Source organism: Bufo bufo, chromosome 5, assembly GCF_905171765.1.
Source record: "Bufo bufo chromosome 5, aBufBuf1.1, whole genome shotgun sequence".
NCBI classification, from domain to species: Eukaryota; Metazoa; Chordata; class Amphibia; order Anura; family Bufonidae; genus Bufo; species Bufo bufo.
In genome coordinates, this window is record NC_053393.1 from 497,635,892 (window position 1) to 497,656,365 (window position 20,474).

The 20,474-nt window shown below is 44.6% G+C and overlaps 1 protein-coding gene across 1 annotated transcript in view; it reads left to right on the plus strand.

The window, feature by feature from the left end:
- Positions 1–20,474, plus strand: part of CCNY (cyclin Y) — a 149,108-nt gene that overhangs the window by 591 nt on the left and 128,043 nt on the right. The gene's annotated exons all lie outside the window — the stretch shown is intronic.

The window sequence follows — 20,474 nt, forward strand, 5'->3', positions numbered from 1 at the left end:
TCTATCATAGCGGTGACTGTGCACGGTACGAAAATTGTGGGACACACACACATACGGATCGCCTTAGGGCTCATGCACACAACCATATGTATTTTGCGGACCGCAAAAAATACAGATGACGTCCTCTGCGTTCCGTACTTTGCGGAACGGAACAGCTGGCCCCTAATAGAACAGTCCTATCCTTGACCGTAATGCGGACAGTAATAGGACATGTTCTATTTTTTGCTATACGGAATGTACACGAAATGGCTTCCATTTTTTTGCGGACCCATTGAAATGAATGGTTTCGCATACGGTCCACAAAAAAAATTAAAAGAACAGACACGGAAAGAAAATACGTAGGTGTGCATGAGCCCTTATGCTGATTATAAGGGTCCATTTACACGACCGTGTCCGTTAAGCGGGGATCTACGAAACACGAACACCGGCTGCGTGCATCCCGCGTTCTCCCCTTCCACAGGACCCACGCTATGACACCAATGCTCATTCTTGTTCGCAAAATGGATAAGAATAGGACCAGTTCTATTACAATTTTTATTTTATTTTGTTTCCCCCGGGGTCGCGAAACGGACATTCGGACGCAGACAGCAGTAAAATGAATGGGTCGGCATCTGATATGGTTGAGTGAATGGGGCCTAAGTCATCAATATTCAATCGTTGAGACTATGACACCCCGCACCCCCGCCGATCAGCCGTTCCCTGCAGCGTGATGGAACTAGCTAATGAATGGAACAGGAAGCACAGCGCCGTTCACACTGTAGTGGCCGAGCTGGGTTACTGCAGCTCCCATTCACTTCTATGGAGGATGAGCTGCAGTAACCCAGATCGGCCACTACAGTGTGAACGGCGCTGTGCTTCCTGTTCCAATCATTAGCTAGTTCCAGTATTGGAGGCTGCACAGAATGGCTGATCGGTGGGGGTGCGGGGAGTCAACCGTCACTGATAGGTCATCAATATCAGGAGCCTGGAAACCCCTTTAATGGTGATCCTTTAGGTGGATGTTACTGTAACAGTTGGAGGATGGCCGTGTGATGCACGATTACACCCTACAAGAAGGTGTATGCAGAAGTTCACATAAATGGTATTTGCAACAAATGGATTATTATATATTTTTTTTTTTCCTATTCTCATTTTTTGTTGGGTAGTTTTGGGCAAATTGACCTGTGTATGGCCTACCTTATACATTCCATACCTACAGGGGCCTGGATCAAGGCTTGTGCCCAAATATAATACACCCACTCATGGGTTTTATTTATTACGGTTAGTGATCATAAATGGCAGCAGAATAATATGGAAGCAGCTTCATATATACAGCTTTTTAAGCATCAGAAACTTGTCACTGTAGGGGCCAAACCTAAAGCCGTAACCGCAGAGCCATGGCCTGAGCGACGGAACTCGCATCTGTAGCCGCCTTAAAGGGGTTGTCTCACTTCAGTAAGTTGCATTTATCACGTAGAGAAAGTTAAAACAAGCCACTTACTAATGTATTGTGATTATCCATATTGCTTACTTTGCTGGCTGGATTCATTTTTCCATAACATTATTCCCTGCCTGTTTCCATGGTTACGACCACCCTGCAACCAATCGGTGGTGGTCGTGCTTGCACACTATAGGAAAAAGCGTCAGCCTCTCTGGTGGCTGGGACCATGGGAGCGCGCATAGGCCGGCGCTTTTTCCTATAGTGTGCAAGCACAGCCAAGCGCTGATGGTTTGCAGGGTGGTCGTAACCATGGAAACGGGGAGTGAATAATGGGATAGAAAAATGAATCCAGCCAGCAAAGGAGGCAACATGGACAATCGCCATACATTAGTAAGTGGCTTGTAGTAACTTTCTCTACTTACTGAAGTAAGACAACTCCTTTAAGAAATACTGTCATTCTTTGTCGACTTTTTATCTTTGGGGCTGACGTGGACTCAGAAATGTTTAGAGATGTTTCTTGTTTGTCATGGTTCTCGTCTAATTACAGTGGGACATGTTGAAAGTGACTGGACATGGAAAAAGGTTTCCATAATAGCAGTGCTTCTTTGTACAATCATAACTGTTTAGAAACAGGCCTTTTTGAGGTTTCCCTAATGTCTCTTTCAACCATATTATTCCCTGTTTCAGCTGCACTGCTAGATGCATTTCTCTCAGAAGCAAGATGCCTTTCCCTTCTGTGGAATCTTTCCACTATGTTTGTTGTCAGTTCTAGTGATCAAAAACAGAGAAGGGAAGGGAAATCGCACAGGAGGCGCCTATAATTCCCAGAAGCAGTTCTTTTATCAGGCTCAGGATCTCTGTTAGCTCTGACATGGCCCCCGCTTCCTCTCAGCCGTCTTCTGTGTCTCTGTTACTAAGGACGGATCTTGCCTGACAACAGGCAGTGGACTATAACTTAGGTGGAAGTGAGACCCCTAGTGGCCATGACTTTACAGCTGTTTTTCAGGTGGATGCAGGCAGATTTTTTAAATGAAGTGTTTTAGAAATTTACTAGTTACACCATCCTCTATTAAATGTAATAATTTGTGTGAAAGTACAGGGACTCTTTAAGATAAGTTTTTCCATCATTGAGATAATATTTGATGCAGATCCTATCAGTGTTATGGAGACGGGCAGCGGAGGTCCTCTTGCTGTCCTATGGCTCGTTACAGAACACCTCCCTTATTTCTAACAATCTACTAGTGATTGTGAGCTATGACATTTGCGCGGTCCATTACATGAAATCTTATACTTTCTCCAAGATTGTTGATATTGATGGTCTGTCCTCAGGTCCGACACCCCACCGATCAGCAGTTACCTTGTAGCTCTAGTGCCAGATCTGTACAGCGCTGACCATTGCAGTGGAAGGAGCTGGTTATTTCAGCGCTGCTTCTGTTGATGTGAATGGGAAGAAGCACTGCAATAACCAGCTCCTTCTACTACACAATGGACCGAAACAGGGCAGATATTGATGGCCTATCCTGAAGATAGAACATCAATAGTAAGATCCTGGACAACCCCTTTAAGAACATGCTGTGACGGAGAAAAGGCCAACTGAAGACAAAAGTTAAATGTTTGTGCTCTAAATAATAATAATAAAAAAGTTGTAGCTGAGAATAAAAACAACCCCACAATAAAAAAAGGCATGTAATTGGTGCAAAAGTCATAAACCCACTGATTGTATAAGCATGGCCTAATTGTGATAAGTCCAGGACACACTTCTTGGAAGTGACCTTGAGGCCCCTTTCAGACGAGTGAGTTCTACTCATCGGACTCGCAGCATGAGTATGCAGCAGCTCCCGTCCTGACCTCCCAGCACTGACAGGGTCGCATAGCATTAGATTGATTTATGATGCTATGTAGCCCTTACAGTTCTGGAATGTATAGGATATCACTGACAGTATTATGTCAGTGTTATCCAATACATTCCCGAACTGTAAGGGCTACATAGCATCATAAATCAATATAATGCTATATGACCCCGTCAGTGCTGGGAGGTCAGGACGGGTGCTGCTGCATACTCATGCTGCGAGTCCGATGCATGGAACTGGCTCGTTTGAAAGGGGCCTTAGGCTACCTGCACATGGGTGTGGGCTGCCTTGCATGAATTTCCATGCTTATTTCTGTGCGCTTCTTCTTCTCTGAAAACCGCATATTTTATTTGCTGCAGTTTTGCCGCAGATCTCAAGGGTGAAATCCGCACAAATAATTGACATGCTACAGATTTCAAAATCCGCACGGCAGGTCAGTTTTCACACCGAAAGAAAAGGCAAAGTGTACATGAGATTTGTCTAAGCCACAGCTGTTGTGAAATTACAACTCCCAGCATGCATGCCTTCCCTGCTGTTCCAGGAACTGTCATAGAAGTGTATGGAGCATGTTGGGAGCTGTAGTTTAACAACAAAGTGCCAAAGGTTTCTGACCCTGTTCACTTTTCATGTACTGTATCAGGCTGCAGTTTCTCCACATTAAAATCTGCACGGAAAAAACATTCATAATCCGCAACATGCGCGATTATCCTCAGGCCCCATGTACACGACCGTATCCGTTTTGTGGTCTGCAAATCGTGGATACCCAAAACATGGATACGGGCCATTTGCTATCCACATGTCCTACCCTATGTTAATAATGCCTATTCTTGTCCGCTAAATGGGCGAGAATAAGACATTCTATTTTTTTTTTTTTTGTGGAACGGACATATGGATGTGGGCAGTCCGCGTTTTTTGCCACCGTAGTCAAGTGAATGGGTCTGGAAAAAATGTGTATAAATATACAGTTTTGTGCGCATGGCACCTTTATATTCAAGTAAATTCACAAATTCTTTAGAGTTTTTTTGATCAGTGCAGGTCCTGTCAATATGCACCACTGGAGTACATGGACATAAGGGGTTCCCCCGCACGGGGCCTCCCTGTATGGGCCAAGGCAGAGACCCATTAACTGCACTAGCGTTTTTTTCCGGTATTGAGACCCTTTACCGGATTTCAATACCGGAAAAGAATAACGCATCAGTTTTGTCCTAATGCATTCTGAATGGAAAGCAATCCGTTAAGTATGCATCAGGATGTCTTCCGTTCCGTCCCTTATATGGTATTTGACCGGACAAAATACCCCAGCATGCCGCTTTATTTTTTTCCGGCCAAAATCCCAGCACAGTATCGGCATTAATTTCCATAAAGATGTTTTCCGGTCTGCGCATGCGCCGGGCTTTTGATCTTTGAAAAAATTTAAATACCGGAAAACAAAGTAATCCGTTTGTACACGTTGCCGAAACTGCCTGCTGGATTCTAACAACTGTAGTGTGAAAGTGCCCTAAGAGAATATTCATGGTCATAGATTCCTCCACCAAAATATGTCTCTGCCTCTCTGATATTACACAGATGGTCAATTAAAAAAAACTAAAAACTGTGTAATGCTCGCTTTCTCCTCTGGGGGCGCTGCAGTGTAATTGAGCACTTGCAGCCATGTTTCTCTGCAGACTACAGTTGATTGCTGAGGGTTCCAGCAGGAGGACACCTTGTGATCTGTTTGTGTCAAAGGACCCTTCTAAAAAGTAGGGAGTGTCCAAAGTGGAGAACCCCCCGATCTGGTGTTGAGCTGACACAGTGGAATAAATGGAGCCTGGGCTGTGGTTGTGGACTCCCAGTGCATTATCTGATTGGTGCAGCGTCGGGTTATGTTTATAAACCAAAATATTTAACATTATTTCTGTGTTTTCACAACATTCAGCTTTTGTTTGTCTTGTAACAGAAAATATCAACGCTCCCCCGCATGAATGACATTGAAGCCGTGACTGCACATACCTCGGCTACGATCTGGCATTGGTTAAAATTCCTGTAATCCGTCAAAGTGGACTTAAACTGAAAAATAAAAACTTCAAGGAATTTTTAAAAGTGTCATCTGCCCCCTCTCACCCCCCCCAAAAAAAACAAACAAACAAACAAAAAAAACTGTCAGGAATGTGTGTTCTCTAGAAAGAAACTTCGTTCCAGCACCGAGGGTTCCGTCCCCTCTCCTTCCAGGGGACTGAAAGTGTGACGTCCTGTCGTCACATTTAGCGCTGCAGCCATTCACTGACTTCAGCGGGAATGTCTCCCCGAGTGGCACATGACCTGAGGCTCAGTGAACGGGATGCCCATGGTCCACATTATCGTCAGTAATTCATTTTGGTTTGGGGGTTGGCCAAAGCCCCATTCTGGAGATAGGAGCTGGTCCCACTTATGGGACCCGCTCCATCTGACATTCATGGGAATACCCCTTTAACACGAAGGTCTTCTGTATATTTCCTTACAGTCATTGGTCTTCCTTGCTTTCGATCAGGGAGGCCCAACCTGCCGCCCTCCAGCTGTTGCAAAACTACAACTCCCAGCATGCCTGGACAGCCTACATCTATTAGCGCATACTGGGAGTTGTAGTTTTGCAACAGCTGGAGCGCCGCAGGTTGCACATCCCTGCTTTAGATCATAAGAGCAGTCAATTTTAGTAAAGCGTCAGGCTTTTCTATCCGTTTCTTCGCTCCTATCATTGCAGATTGTGTAGTGTGCACCTCTTTAACCGCCAGCATCTCTGTACGGATGAATATTGGAATGCTGGTTGGCACATTACCCGTCTATGGCCCACTTTAGTAATTGAATGAAAGCATGTTGCAGCACAGCGGATTCATTCACTGTACCTGGCCTTAAAGGGCTTCTGTCAGCCCACTAAACCGTTTTTTTTTTTTTTTTGCTTAATAATAACCCCTACACTGCGATTTATCCATACATAAGTAAAATAAGAATTTTGGTTCAGTAGAATTTGCTAAAACCCTATTTTTATAATATGTAAATTACCTTGCTACCAGCAAGTAGGGAGGCTACTTGCTGGTAGCAGCCGCATCCTCCGATGGTAATGACGCCCCCTCCGCTTGTTGATTGACAGGGCCAGCGGACGGGATCTTTCTCCGCTGGCCCTGCCTGTTTTCATTCAATATCTGGCACCTGCGCCGCGGCCGTCCCCATCTTCAATCGGCGCAGGCGCACTGAGAGGCGGCCACTCACTCGGCCGCTTCATCCTCAATGCGCCTGCGCCGGGTGTAGATGTGACGTCATCGGCGCAGGCGCATTGAGAATGGAGCGGCCGAGTGAGTGGCCGCCTCTCAGTGCGCCTGCGCCGATTGAAGATGGGTACGGCCGCGGCGCAGGCGCCAGATATTGAATGAAAACAGGCAGGGCCAGCGGAGAAAGATCCCGTCCGCTGGCCCTGTCAATCAACAAGCGGAGGGGGCGTCATTACCATCGGAGGATGCGGCTGCTACCAGCAAGTAGCCGCCCTACTTGCTGGTAGCAAGGTAATTTACATATTATAAAAATAGGGTTTTAGCAAATTCTACTGAACCAAAATTCTTATTTTACTTATGTATGGATAAATCGCAGTGTAGGGGTTATTATTAAGCAAAAAAAAAAAAAAAACGGTTTAGTGGGCTGACAGAAGCCCTTTAAGCTGGGAATCATGGGAACTAATGTACCTGGTATGTGCTGCCTGTATAAGTGGTAACAGCTCAGACCGAGCCGGGATGAATCGGCTGTAAGGTGCAGATCAGAATCAGCATTAGGAGGTCAGCGAGGGCAGGCTTGAATATGATCAGAACATTATTCCAAAATTGCCTCGACCCCCATTACATAGGGATTATAACATAAAATCGTACATTGATATTATATAATATTTCTTTATAGAGCCCCAGTATATTCAATCGGTGAGTGACAGCCTTCCCTCTATGAGGAGGAGGTCTTATCAGTGATTGACAGCCTTCCCTCTATGAGGAGGAGGTCCTATCAGTGATTGACAGCCTTCCCTCTATGACTATGTATACAGCGAGCTGTCACTCACTGATAGGACCTCCTCCTCATAGAGGGAAGGCTGTCAATCACTGATAGGACCTCCTCCTCATAGAGGGAAGGCTGTCAATCACTGATAGGACCTCCTCCTCATAGAGGGAAGGCTGCCAATCACTGATAGGACCTCCTCCTTATAGAGAGAAGGCTGTCAATCACTGATAGGACCTCCTCCTCATAGAGGGAAGGCTGTCAATCACTGATAGGACCTGCTCCTCATAGAGGGAAGGCTGTCACTCACTGATAGGACCTCCTCCTTATAGAGGGAAGACTGTCAATCACTGATAGGACCTGCTCCTCATAGAGGGAAGGCTGTCAATCACTGATAGGACCTCCTCCTCATAGAGGGAAGGCTGTCAATCACTGATAGGACCTCCTCCTCATAGAGGGAAGGCTGCCAATCAATGATAGGACCTCCTCCTCATAGAGGGAAGGCTGTCACTCACTGATAGGACCGCCTCCTCATAGAGGGAAGGCTGTCAATCACTGATAGGACCTCCTCCTTGACGTCAAAGCGCAGGAATATAAATGTATAAACTACAGGTTATTCTGAATCCTTTCCCATAAACCTATATATCAATCTGCTCAGCTCCTTCTGCTCTATAACATAGTGCCTGCAGCTCAGACACCATGACACTAACAGGACAGGTTTCCATTAAGAACATACATAGCTTATATTCCTATAAATGTGCAGACTCAGATCATGCAGTCTCGAAGACTCTTCTTATCTCCCAGGGAGAACAGAGAACTATGTGGAGGATCTTTAGCTCAGCGCTCCTGGACTAAACGTATCAATATCCAACCTCTGAATGCTTCATAGAGAAGGGGATGAGGCACATCTACTGGCATGGATAGAAATGTCTCCAAAAATCTTAGGCTTGTGCAGTGTACACTTAGGACAGTCTAAGAATCCGCCAGATTTATTACTGTGGCTGATGCCAAATGATAACCTTGATGCATCTTAGAATGTTTATACCACCTTTTGGTTGGCTTAATTTGTGGCAAAATTTTGAACCTTAAACCTGCTTCACAAGTCACACCCACTTTCCTAAGCCACACCTTTTTCACACTAAGCCACACCCACTTGCTGAGCAAGCAAAAGTTCAGGTACATTTTCATCTATAAATCTTCCCCTCTATTTACTTGGCTCATACTTGTTTCGCGGTAGGGTTTTATTGGATTTAAAACTATAAAATCAGCCCCATCCCTTTTGCCTGTCGTCCAAAATTCGAAATTGATAGTATTTTAAATCCCTTTAAGTGGCCTTGATTCGAAGACCAGGGTGTTGGTGGGCATCCCTGTGAGTCAGGGTGATAATGGCCGCCTGTATGTGGTTGCGTCTTGCAGTAGGGTACATAGCGTCCTCTGCAGGTGTCCCCGGGAATAACATGTTAAGCGGTCAATGGTTGTGCTTCAATTGTGACCATCATAAAGGGTCCCTCTGAAGCCTAAGATCTAACAAAGCTTCCAGTATCCATTTCTTTTCTTTAACGGGTAGGTTTCCCGAGTCCGGTGACACTTGATCAAAGAGTGTTTTTGTTTTAGTTTTATCTAGGACAACCGTCAGCTTCTGTGACATAAATGAAGAATCGGCAAACCTTAATCAGTGATGGTTGTCACAGTTCTTGCCCTCTCATCGAGCTTCATGTTGAGAGTTTCAGCTCCTTTGTTTGAGGCAGCGGTGATCTGGATTACATAATAAACCTGAACTGCACACAAAGCTTCATTTAATTATAATTTTTTTATTTTTTTCTGCTTTCTAATAATTACACAATTTTTTTTTTTTTTTACGTAACTCAAACGACAATTTCTTAAAGGGAGAAAAAAAAACATTTCTCCGTCAGAGGATTTTTCTTTTTTTTTTTAAGCCTACCAATTACTGCTTATACGGGGAATTCATGCTGAGCATCTGACAGTAGGGGGGGCTGAAAAGTGAACCATGGTAACCTCTCCGCAGAGAGCTGCGCCATCCATCTTTTATAGCCATTAGAAATACTTTGTGTGTGTATATATACATTTTTTGTCGGTAGAACCAACTAGCTAATTGCAAAAAAAAATGTGCAATCACACGCTCATTTCTCCATTTATGACTTTTATATAGTCGTTCAAAATACAGCAGATATGCAAAATTATTACATAATATCAAGTGCATGGAGATTCTGTGAGGCACATTTATTAAAGGGGTTGTCCGGGTTCAGAGCTGAACTCGGACATGCCATTATTTTCACCCAGGCAGCCCCCCTGAGGCTAGCATCGGAGCATCTCTTGCTCCGATGTGCTCCCTTGCCCTGCGCGATCTAGCTTCCGCCCGGCAGTGTGTTTGGTGACGTCACCGGCTCTGATGGGCGGGCTTTAGCACTGCCCTAGCCGTTTAACTGGCTAGGGAAGCGCTAAATCCCGCCCATCAGTGCCGGTGACTTCACCCGGCTTCCTGGCAGCCCCATGGAGAGCCCCGGTACGTCACCGGAACTCCTAGAAAATGCCTTTGCCCTGCGCTAAATCGCGCAGGGCAAAGGAGAGCATGAACTGCTCTGATGCTCAAGTCAGGGGGGCTGCCTGGGTGAAAATGGGGATATGTCCGGGTTCAGCTCTGATCCCGGATAATAACTTTTAAAGGGGGTTTCTGAGTGTTTCATACTCGTGACCTGTCGTCAGGATGGCTTATCAGTTTAGGATAGGTGGGGACTATCTAGTAAAAAAACTGGCCTTGTGGTCACATGACCATGTCCATGCAGCTGTCTTATTTCCTGTGATGTTATGTCCATGGGAGTGCTAGTGATAGGGGAGTGTCTATGTAACTAGCTGGTGGGAGGAGCTATAAACTACATGAGCCGATCTGTTCAAAAACATAGTAATCCCAGGAAGCTTTCTCATGCACACGACCGTATATATTTTGCGGTCCGCAAATAATACGGATGACATCCGTGTGCATTCAGTATTTTGCGGAACAGAACAGCTGTCCCTTCGTACAACAGTACTATCTTTGTAATAGGACATGTTCTATTTTTTTGCGGAACCGAAATACGGACATATGGAATGCACTCGGAGTAACATCCGTGTTTTTTTTTAATTTTTTTTTTTATATTTGTTGACCCATTGAAGTGAATAGTTCCGCATACGGTCTGAAAAAAACCCAAAATGGAATGGATACGGAAAGAATATACGTTAGTGTGCGTGAGCCCTAAGGCAGATGGCTTAGGAACAAGGACAGTTTTATAGAAAATGGAGGCCACGGGCAACAATCAAGGGAGGTGCCCCCCCCCCCCCCCCCAACTGCCTATTTTGAACAGCAGTTCCCATACATTTAACCCACATAATGCAGCCATATAGTGCCAAGATGGCGCTACCATATACAGCCTACATAATACTACTACCTTTTCTAGTGCTCAAGTAATATACAGTAACCAAATCCTACTCCCTAAAAAGTGAACATGAAACCTCCATATTGTTCTCACATATTTGAACAATACCGAATGGTTTTAGCTAGCTAGTGGGTTTGCCGTATTCATTGGGGAGGCTGTGCAATTGCGTGGTGTTAAAAACCAGCCATTAATGTGGAAGAATGATCAATGCAGCATCCATTATAGTAGTTCTCTACTTGTTAGAATAGTCCCTTGACAATAAGCGGCTCACAAAGTATATTCTTTCTCTAATCCCCGGCGATCAATGGTAAGGAAACTTGGCAGTAAGTGTTTAGTTTCCCTGCAGCGCCACCACTGGTCAAAGTAATTATAATGCACGGTCTTTGTAATGAAGGACAGGTCCAGAGTGAGAGATGCTCTTTCTTTCCACTCTGAACAAAAGACTCCCCCTCTCTTTTAAAGGGAATGTGTGACCTATATTTTTATCTGCCAATTAAAACCATAGCAACACATATCCTTTGCTTCTAATCTGTTTTTATTTGCTGATTGTATGGCTTTTCATTCTTTTTCTTGAACATGATTATGTTAGCTGCCAGCTTAGGCTACTTTCACACTAGCTGCAGGATGGATCCGACAGGCTGTTCACCTTGTCGGATCCGTCCTGCCGCTATTTCGCCGTGCTGCCGCTCCGTCCCCATTGAGTATAATGGGGACGGGGGAGGAGCTCCGGCAGTGCGCGGCTAGAGGCCGCCGGACTAAAAGTACTGCATGTCCGACTTTTTAGTTCGGCGGCAATGGGGACGGAGCGGCAGTCCCGGCGGCACAGTGAAATAGCGGCAGGACAGATCCGACAGGGTGAACAGCCTGTCGGATCCGTCCTGCCGCTAGTGTGAAAGTAGCCTTACCTGAGCAGCATTTAAAGATATCCTTTTACAGCAGTCTCCATAGGCCATAGACAACAATGGACAGAAGGGGACTCCTTGACTTCTATGGGAGAGTTTTCTAGGCATGCTCTGTGACCTGTGCAGAGGTCAGGAGGGAGTAGATAAGCTGTGATATCACCTAGTGTCAAAGGTGGATCCTATGTTATCTATATATAGCTTATATCTGTCATTCTAATTCTGCCGGTGGTGATCATGGGATGACTGGTGGAAAGTGCTCTGTACAGGTCAATATTCTGACAACACTTTCCCTTGAAATCAAAATGTACGAATATGATATGAAAATAGGAACTGTCCCGTTTACAAAACCTTTCATGTTGGACTTTCCAGTTACTATTTATGTCATTAGCTATCATTTTAATACTTTAATTCAGAATAGATCTATATCGGGGATGCCCAACCTGCGGCCCTTCAGCTGTTGCAAAACTACAACTCCCAGCATGCACGGGGAGCCTACAGCTATTAGTGGAGTTGTAGTTTTGCCACAGGTTGAGCATCCCTGGTCTATATGTTCTGTTCTCCTCTATAAAGAAATGTTAAAGGGGTTGTGGAGCTTGTTTTATATTAATGACCTATCCTCCGGAGAGGATAAGAGGGGTCCGACACTCTGCACCCCTGCCTATCAGCTGTTTGAAGAGGAGGTAGCGCCGACGCCCCATGTGAGCGCCGCTTCATTACACTGTGTCGTCTTGTCTATAATTGCAAGTATTTGATCCATCCACTTTATTTTGCGAATCGCGGACCCATTCAGGTCAGTGGGTCTGCATCTGCAACACTGACTTCACACAGCCGCTGCCTGTGTATTCCGGGTCCGTAATTTGGGCACCACGGTCGGGTGAATGGGCCCCAAACACCTCTCTCCCGGATGCATCGGTCACATTCGGTATTACACAGTTGGAGTGAACCTATCCCAGTATTCTCTGTATAGTGACCCATATAAGAGTGAAGGTGCACTGCTCACGGACCCTGCCGGGTTGTACAGATGGCGGTTAAATCATCGGGCCGTTGTTCTTATTTACCTCTCGCCGGTAGTCCGCTCCTTTATGTTTCAGGCTGGAGTACATTTGTCATTGCTTGTAGGCTGTGAAAGAAACCCTTGACTGGCGCGGCTGATTATGTGGCGGCGTCCATCAGAGATTACAGAGCGCGTCTTGCTGTATCTGTAGCAACAGAAGACAAAGTACCGAGCGGCAGCTGAGGAACACGCCACGGGGCTGGAATAATCAGATTCTTCTCATTGGTAGATAATGGTGTCCCCGTCCTGCTGAATTAGGAGGCTGGGCATTGTGAGCTGACTTATATTGATGATTTGTTTTCCATGGACCCACAGGGCACTGAAGCATTTAGCTCAATGTCTCTCCATCCACCTGCTTCTCCCCCTATAAACGGCGGCTGTACCGATCCCATACCTTGCACCTTTAGAGTTAGACCTCGTTCACACAACATGGACAAAATATACACTGAATGCAGATTCTTGCTCCTTATTAAAGGGATTCTGTCACCACATTTTACCCCTACAGTAAAACATAGCTACTTGTAGGTCTCCCTGAACCGTATTAAATGATGCCCTTATTAACTAATAGTCTTGATTTATTTCTTTATAAAATCGATTTTTAGTGATTTGCTAATGACTTCCATAAGGTGCCCAAGGGGATGTCCTTTCCTAACTTGCTACCCAGCCGCACCCCTCAGTCCGGTGCCCAGCGCCGCCTTCCTGAGTTCAGCTCCACCTCTAATATAATATATTCAAGAGCCGGCGCGCTGACGTACTCCCTGAGCCTGTTTGAAATCCCGCGCGTGCGCACTACGCACTGTAGTCTGCGCCCATGCGGACTACAGGTAATGGCATCGTCGAGCAAAGTGCGCATGCGCCGGAGAGTAATCAAAAACCAGGATAGTACACCAGAAGCAAGCCAAGGTCAGTTACCAGGAGAGTAGATATAAGCAGAAACAGCAGCCACAGGGTACGTCAAAACAGAAGTCAGTAGCAAATCGCACAGTATAGAGCCCTGATACAAAATGCAATCACAGGCAAGGATCGATAAGAATCGGCAGTGTTAAATCCACTGCCTGGCTCTGGGATTGAACACAGAGTCAGAAACCTGGTTGGCTCTGTTTCCAGTCACACTGAGAGGTCCAGCGTCCAGGGAAACCCTCCCAGCACAGCCCTGAATAGTGACTTGCCTGAGTGAATTCCTGACACAAACCCTCTGTGGCCTGATCCTGAAGACCACCTTCCATCTTCAACCTACTGAATGTATGTGAGTGGGAATTAGGAGATTACTCAGGTTTTGTTTGCTGTGTGATACTATGGAGATGCACAGATCTGTATGCTTAAAGGGGTTGTGCACTTTGTTTTAACTGATGATCTATCCTCTGGATAGATCATCTGATCGGCGGGGGTCCGACACCCGGGACCCCCTCCGATCAGCGGTTTGAGAAGGCAGCGGCGCTCCAGCAGCGCTGCGGCCTTCTCGCTGTTTACCGCTGGCCCAGTGACGTCACGACTAGTATCAACTAGCGTGGGCGGGGCTAAGCTCTGTTCACTTGAATGGGGGTCCCGCCGATCAGATGCTGATGATCTATCCAGAGGATAGATCATCAGTTTAAACAAACTGCAGAACCCCTTTAAAGCAGTAGAATTTTCTTAATGAAAACTATTTACAAAGTTGGGTCAATATACACTCACCTAAAGAATTATTAGGAACACCTGTTCTATTTCTCATTAATGCAATTATCTAGTCAACCAATCATATGGCAGTTGCTTCAATGCATTTAGGGGTGTGCTCCTGGTCAAGACAATCTCCTGAACTCCAAACTGAATGTCAGAATGGGAAAGAAAGGTGATTTAAGCAATTTTGAGCGTGGCATGGTTGTTGGTGCCAGACGGGCCGGTCTGAGTATTTCACAATCTGCTCAGTAACTGGGATTTTCACGCACAACCATTTCTAGGGTTTACAAAGAATGGTGTGAAAAGGGGAAAACATCCAGTATGCGGCAGTCCTGTGGGCAAAAATGCCTTGCGGATGCTAGAGGTCAGAGGAGAATGGGCCGACTGATTCAAGCTGATAGAGGAGCAACGTTGACTGAAATAACCACTCGTTACAACCGAGGTATGCAGTAAAGCATTTGTGAAGCCACAACACGCACAACCTTGAGGCGGATGGGCTACAACAGCAGAAGACCCCACCGGGTACCACTCATCTCCACTACAAATAGGAAAAAGAGGCTACAATTTGCACGAGCTCACCAAAATTGGACTGTTGAAGGCTGGAAAAATGTTGCCTGGTCTGATGAGTCTCGATTTCTGTTGAGACATTCAAATGGTAGAGTCCGAATTTGGCGTAAACAGAATGAGAACATGTATCCATCCTCTGATGGCTACTTCCAGCAGGATAATGCACCATGTCACAAAGCTCAAATCATTTCAAATTGGTTTCTTGAACATGACAATGAGTTCACTGTACTAAAATGGCCCCCACAGTCACCAGATCTCAACCCAATAGAGCATCTTTGGGATGTGGTGGAACGGGAGCTTCGTTCCCTGGAAGTGCATCCCTCAAATCTCCATCAACTGCAAGATGCTATCCTATCAATATGGGCTAACATTTCTAAAGAATGCTATCAGCACCTTGTTGAATCAATGCCACGTAGAATTAAGGCAGTTCTGAAGGCAAAAGGGGGTCCAACACCGTATTAGTATGGTGTTCCTAATAATTCTTTAGGTGAGTGTATATGTTACTCTGGGCTTTATTAAACTGTTTACAAGACGGTCCGACTTGCAGTTGTAGTTGTGTGCCTGAATCTGTTCTGCCTAAAGGTAGAAAGGCACTTACCTAGTCTCTGGTCCTCTGTCCCAGCGCTAAGGGACCTGTTGGTGCTTCTTCCAGTCCCCTGTAGAGCAGAAGTGTGATGTCAAACATCATCACATGAACGGTTTCATCCATTAACCCACCTCTGCTGTCACAATCGCCACTCTTGGAGTGCCCGTGCGGCTTACAGTACGTGGGTAGGACCACACAAACACTCAGGAACAGATTTAATAAGCAGAGATCCAATGTAAAAAAAAAAAAGTTTCAAAAGCACAGAGTTTCCAGGCATGAGGCCAACATGCACGGGGGACTTATCTCCGGGTTCAAAATCGCACCCATAGAACAGATACCAGCTCACCAAAGAAAAAAACATACAGTGCATCAAGCGCCGAGAAATGTACTGGATACACAAATAGAACACATTGCACCCATATGGTCTAAATGAGGCCTTTGAAATTAACCTCTAAACCACAGCAGCTAATTTAATCCAAATACCAATTTCATAACAACTACATTGCATCTTTATATGTCCAGGAAAAAAACCCTCTTCCTGGTCCGAATCCTAAAACAACAACATAAAATACACAGTCTCTAAAACCACCCCACCGAGTAGTATTAGCATTTCACTCGTTCACATTACTATTCATAAGCAAGCAAATTACATATTTTTTTTTCCCCCATACCTACCTTTTCATATTTCCACAGTAATTATATAATCACTGCTCATATATATTAAATTGTGTTATGATATTAACCCCTAATAACCATATAGGATACCATCCTTCGACAACTATATAACCTCCGCCCATATACAGTACAGACCAAAAGTTTGGACACACCTTCTCATTCAAAGAGTTTTCTTTATTTTCATGACTATGAAGGCATCAAAACTATGAATTAACACATGTGGAATTATATACATAACAAACAAGTGTGAAACAACTGAAAATATGTCATATTCTAGTTTCTTCAAAGTAGCCACCTTTTGCTTTGATTACTGCTTTGCACACTCTTGGCATTCTCTTGATGAGCTTCAAGAGGTAGTCCCCTGAAATGGTCTTCCAACAGTCTTGAAGGAGTTCCCAGAGATGCTTAGGACTTGTTGGCCCTTTTGCCTTCACTCTGCGGTCCAGCTCACCCCAAACCATCTCGATTGGGTTCAGGTCCGGTGACTGTGGAGGCCAGGTCATCTGGCGCAGCACCCCATCACTCTCCTTCATGGTCAAATAGCCCTTACTTTCAAAGTTTTCCCAATTTTTCGGCTGACTGACTGACCTTCATTTCTTAAAGTAATGATGGCCACTCGTTTTTCTTTACTTAGCTGCTTTTTTCTTGCCATAATACAAATTCTAACAGTCTATTCAGTAGGACTATCAGCTTTGAATCCACTTGACTTCTCCTCAATGCCACTGATGGTCCCAACCCCATTTATAAGGCAAGAAATCTCACTTATTAAACCTGACAGGGCACACCTGTGAAGTGAAAACCATTTCAGGGGACTACCTCTTAAAGCTCATCAAGAGAATGCCAAGAGTGTGCAAAGCAGTAATCAAAGCAAAAGGTGGCTACTTTGAAGAACCTAGAATATAACATATTTTCAGTTGTTTCACACTTGTTTGTTATGAATATAATTCCACATGTGTTAATTCATAGTTTTGATGCCTTCAGTGTGAATCTACAATTCCCAGTCATGGAAATAAAGAAAACTCTTTGAATGAGAAGGTGTGTCCAAACTTTAGGTCTGTACTGTATTTGAAATGGTATAAATTTCTACCTCTCAGTTGGAGTTCCTGAGAGTATGTGATAAAGGTGAGTTCCACACCTGTTCACATGGTGCAGTACTGCACGGCGGCCATTGTTGCTTTGGTGCTGTCCTGGTGGGTTGGTGGGGCCCAGTGCCAGGGTGGCTTTGCCAGACAGCGGGGCCGCTGTTTGGCTACTGGGTCCTGCTGGGGCGGTGATGTGGCATTGCTGGTCGCCGTGCAGAGCTGCGCCAAATTTAGAATAGGGTCCCATTCAAAGAGGCAATCTTGTTGCGGTGAGTGGGCCTATGCTTTTTGATCAAATTGTATACTAATGCCTCATGTACAGCATGCAGCATAGGGGTCGGTATACGATAAATTGCGCTGAGAAGCAGTTATTAGATAAAAGCATAGTATTGAGGATGTGCGATCCAGTTCTGTTTCTTATATTTTACATGCTGCGGTTTTATCTCTGTCCAAAATTACAGAACACTTCCCGGAACCGGCATTTTTTCCCATTGAAATGCATTAATGCTGGATCCTGCCCCGAGTGTCCCAGCAAAACTGATCACTTTTAAAAAAAAAATTTTTACTATAGAAATTGTGGTCTACACCTGATCAGGAGGTTTTTCTTGTTCTTTACGTTTTGTAACCTCCCTGATGTGTGGAGACTGCTCTGCCTGGAACAGTTTTCCAGTAGACAGTCGTGATTTGTAGACCTCGCCATGATTGAAGGTTTGCTTTGCCTGGGAAATTTACAGCTGATTATTCTCAGATAAGGACTGTGTCAGAAACAAGGCGAGGGTGGTGCAGCTTTGAGAAGTGCACAGGGTCGTCTCGATTATTGGTAAATTCAAGGCCACCTTCACTTAGAATAGGCTGAGAAATGCTCCAAAAAGGAACAGATCTTTTTCTGCTCAGACTTCCTTTGTTCAGAAGGTATCAGGAAAAACCAGAAAGAGAAGAATTTGTGGGTGGACGTAAAACTTTACTGCGAATCCGCAATGGGTGCTAGATCTTAATTTATATTCTCTGCACAGACTGCTGTATGAAACCGGTTTTTATTTTACTCCTAAACCAATTTTAGGCTGAATTCACACTGTATTTATCGACTGAGTTTTATGCCATAAAAATGCCAGCTCCAGTTGTTATCTGAAATTGGAAATGCAGGACACGCAGGTGTTTATCTGAATTTTCATTTTTTTTTTTTTTTTTTTTAACATTTAGGATACCAGCGCCGTAATAAGGGGGGGAAAAAAAGTCAATAGAGAAAAGTAGACATATTGGTTATCGCTACATCCATATCGACTGGCTCTATAAAAATATCACATAATCCACCCCGCCAGGTGAACACCGTAAGGAGAAAAAAAACAAAAAAAAAAGTGCCATTTCTGGTCACCTTGTCTCACAAAAAGTGTAACGCCAAGCTATCCAAAAATGTCACCAATCAAACCGTCATCTCATCCCACAAAAAATGAGCTCCTACCTAAGACAATTGCCCAAAAAATAGGACTCTCAGAAAATGGCAACACAAAAACAAGATTTTATTCTGTTAAAAAAAAGCTTACCTAATATATAATTTTTATTTTTGTTATCTCCGAGTCCGTAACTACCTGCGCTATAAAAATATCACATGAGATACCCCCTCAGGTGAATGCTTTTTTTTTTTTTTTTTTTTTCACCTTGCCTCACAAAAAGTGTAATACCAAGTGATCAAAAAGTCTTATGTACCCCAAAATGGTACTAATCAAACCATATGTCATGTACAGCGGCGTGGAACAAATGGCGGCATAATAATAATAAATTATATATACCGTATTTTTCACTTTATAAGCCGCACCCCAGGTTTAAGAGGAGGAAAATAAGAAAAAATTTTTTTTCATCTGACTTTATATCAGACCCCCATAAATATCAGGACATCACATTTGACCCCCTTTATGTTAGACCCCCATCAGACCTCAGATTAAAATAAAAACTTCCTCTTACCTATCCTGCGCCGTGGCTCCTCTTCACCCCCTGGTAGAAGTTGCGCTCCCCTGTCTTCCCGGCCTGCGCTGCTGTCGCCTTACTGCGTGCAGCATCAGGTCATAGTGCGCGCACTGCGTCCTGACAATGTACGCGGTCAGGACAATAGAGCGCTGGCCCCAGCAAGGAAGACCGGGGAGGGTGAGTACTACAAGCGCTTGCGGCGCTTAGCTCCTAACTCCCAACACCTAATTCATACTAGTGAGCGCTTCCATAGCGCTCACTAGTATTTGCTTTTATAAGACGCACGTCAATTTTTCCCCCCCCCCCCCCACCTTCGTGCGTCTTATAAAGCGAAAAATACGGTGTGTGCATAATATATAATCACTTTCTAGTTGCATGATGTGCTAATAAGAAAAATTTGAGAAACCGGCTACTCTCCCACCCCCCCCAACATTTTTCTGATTTATATTTAAAAAAAAAAAGTTAAATAAAAAGGAAAGGTGCAAAAATTATTTACATAGAAAAAAGGTTATGGATGTCAGAGATGCATATGCAAAGAAAAAACTGAAAATGAGCCTGGTCAGGAAGAGGGGTAAACGGCCCAGTCTTAAACTTGTTAAAGCCAAAAAAAAAAACGCAGTTCACATGTGTTAACGTAAAAACGCCACTACCCCCCCCCCCCCCCCCCCCATTAAAGAAGTACGTGGAATTGCCTGTGTATATTGCAGCCTTACAACGGTTTTACTGTATAACATGATTTTTGTTTCTGCTTTTGGATACTTAAACGTATTTGATGGAGTTGTAATCCCAGGTCGTGCCTGGTTGTATGAAATGTGTTTAAATGAATAAAAACCTTTTTAAAGGGTCCACAAGTGCGCAGCCTCCCTCTGTTCGCTGCTGTGGGAGTTCTGGAAATGGCGGAGTGCTGACTTAGTTTTTTCAGGCACTCCCATAGTGGTGAATGGAGAGCAGGCCGCGCTGTGGTCTCCATTCCTCTCTATGGGACTTTAAAATATAGCCAAGCACGCACAGCTCACTCAGCTATTTTCAGAACTCCAATAGTGATAAACGGAGAGCATGCTGCGCATGCGCGATCTACTCTTTAATTTCCAGAGCCCTGTTCTCTAGCTAGGTGCGGGTCCCAGAGGTGAGATTAGCACCTATCTGGCACCGATGGCATATCCTAGTCATATGCCATCAATGTCCCAGATGGGCAAACCCCTTTAAAGTGTCATTGAACTGAGCTGAAAAAACTTAACGATATATCTAAGGTTTTGAATGGTGGAGTTATGAGTGCCGAGACCCCCACCGATCACTAGAATG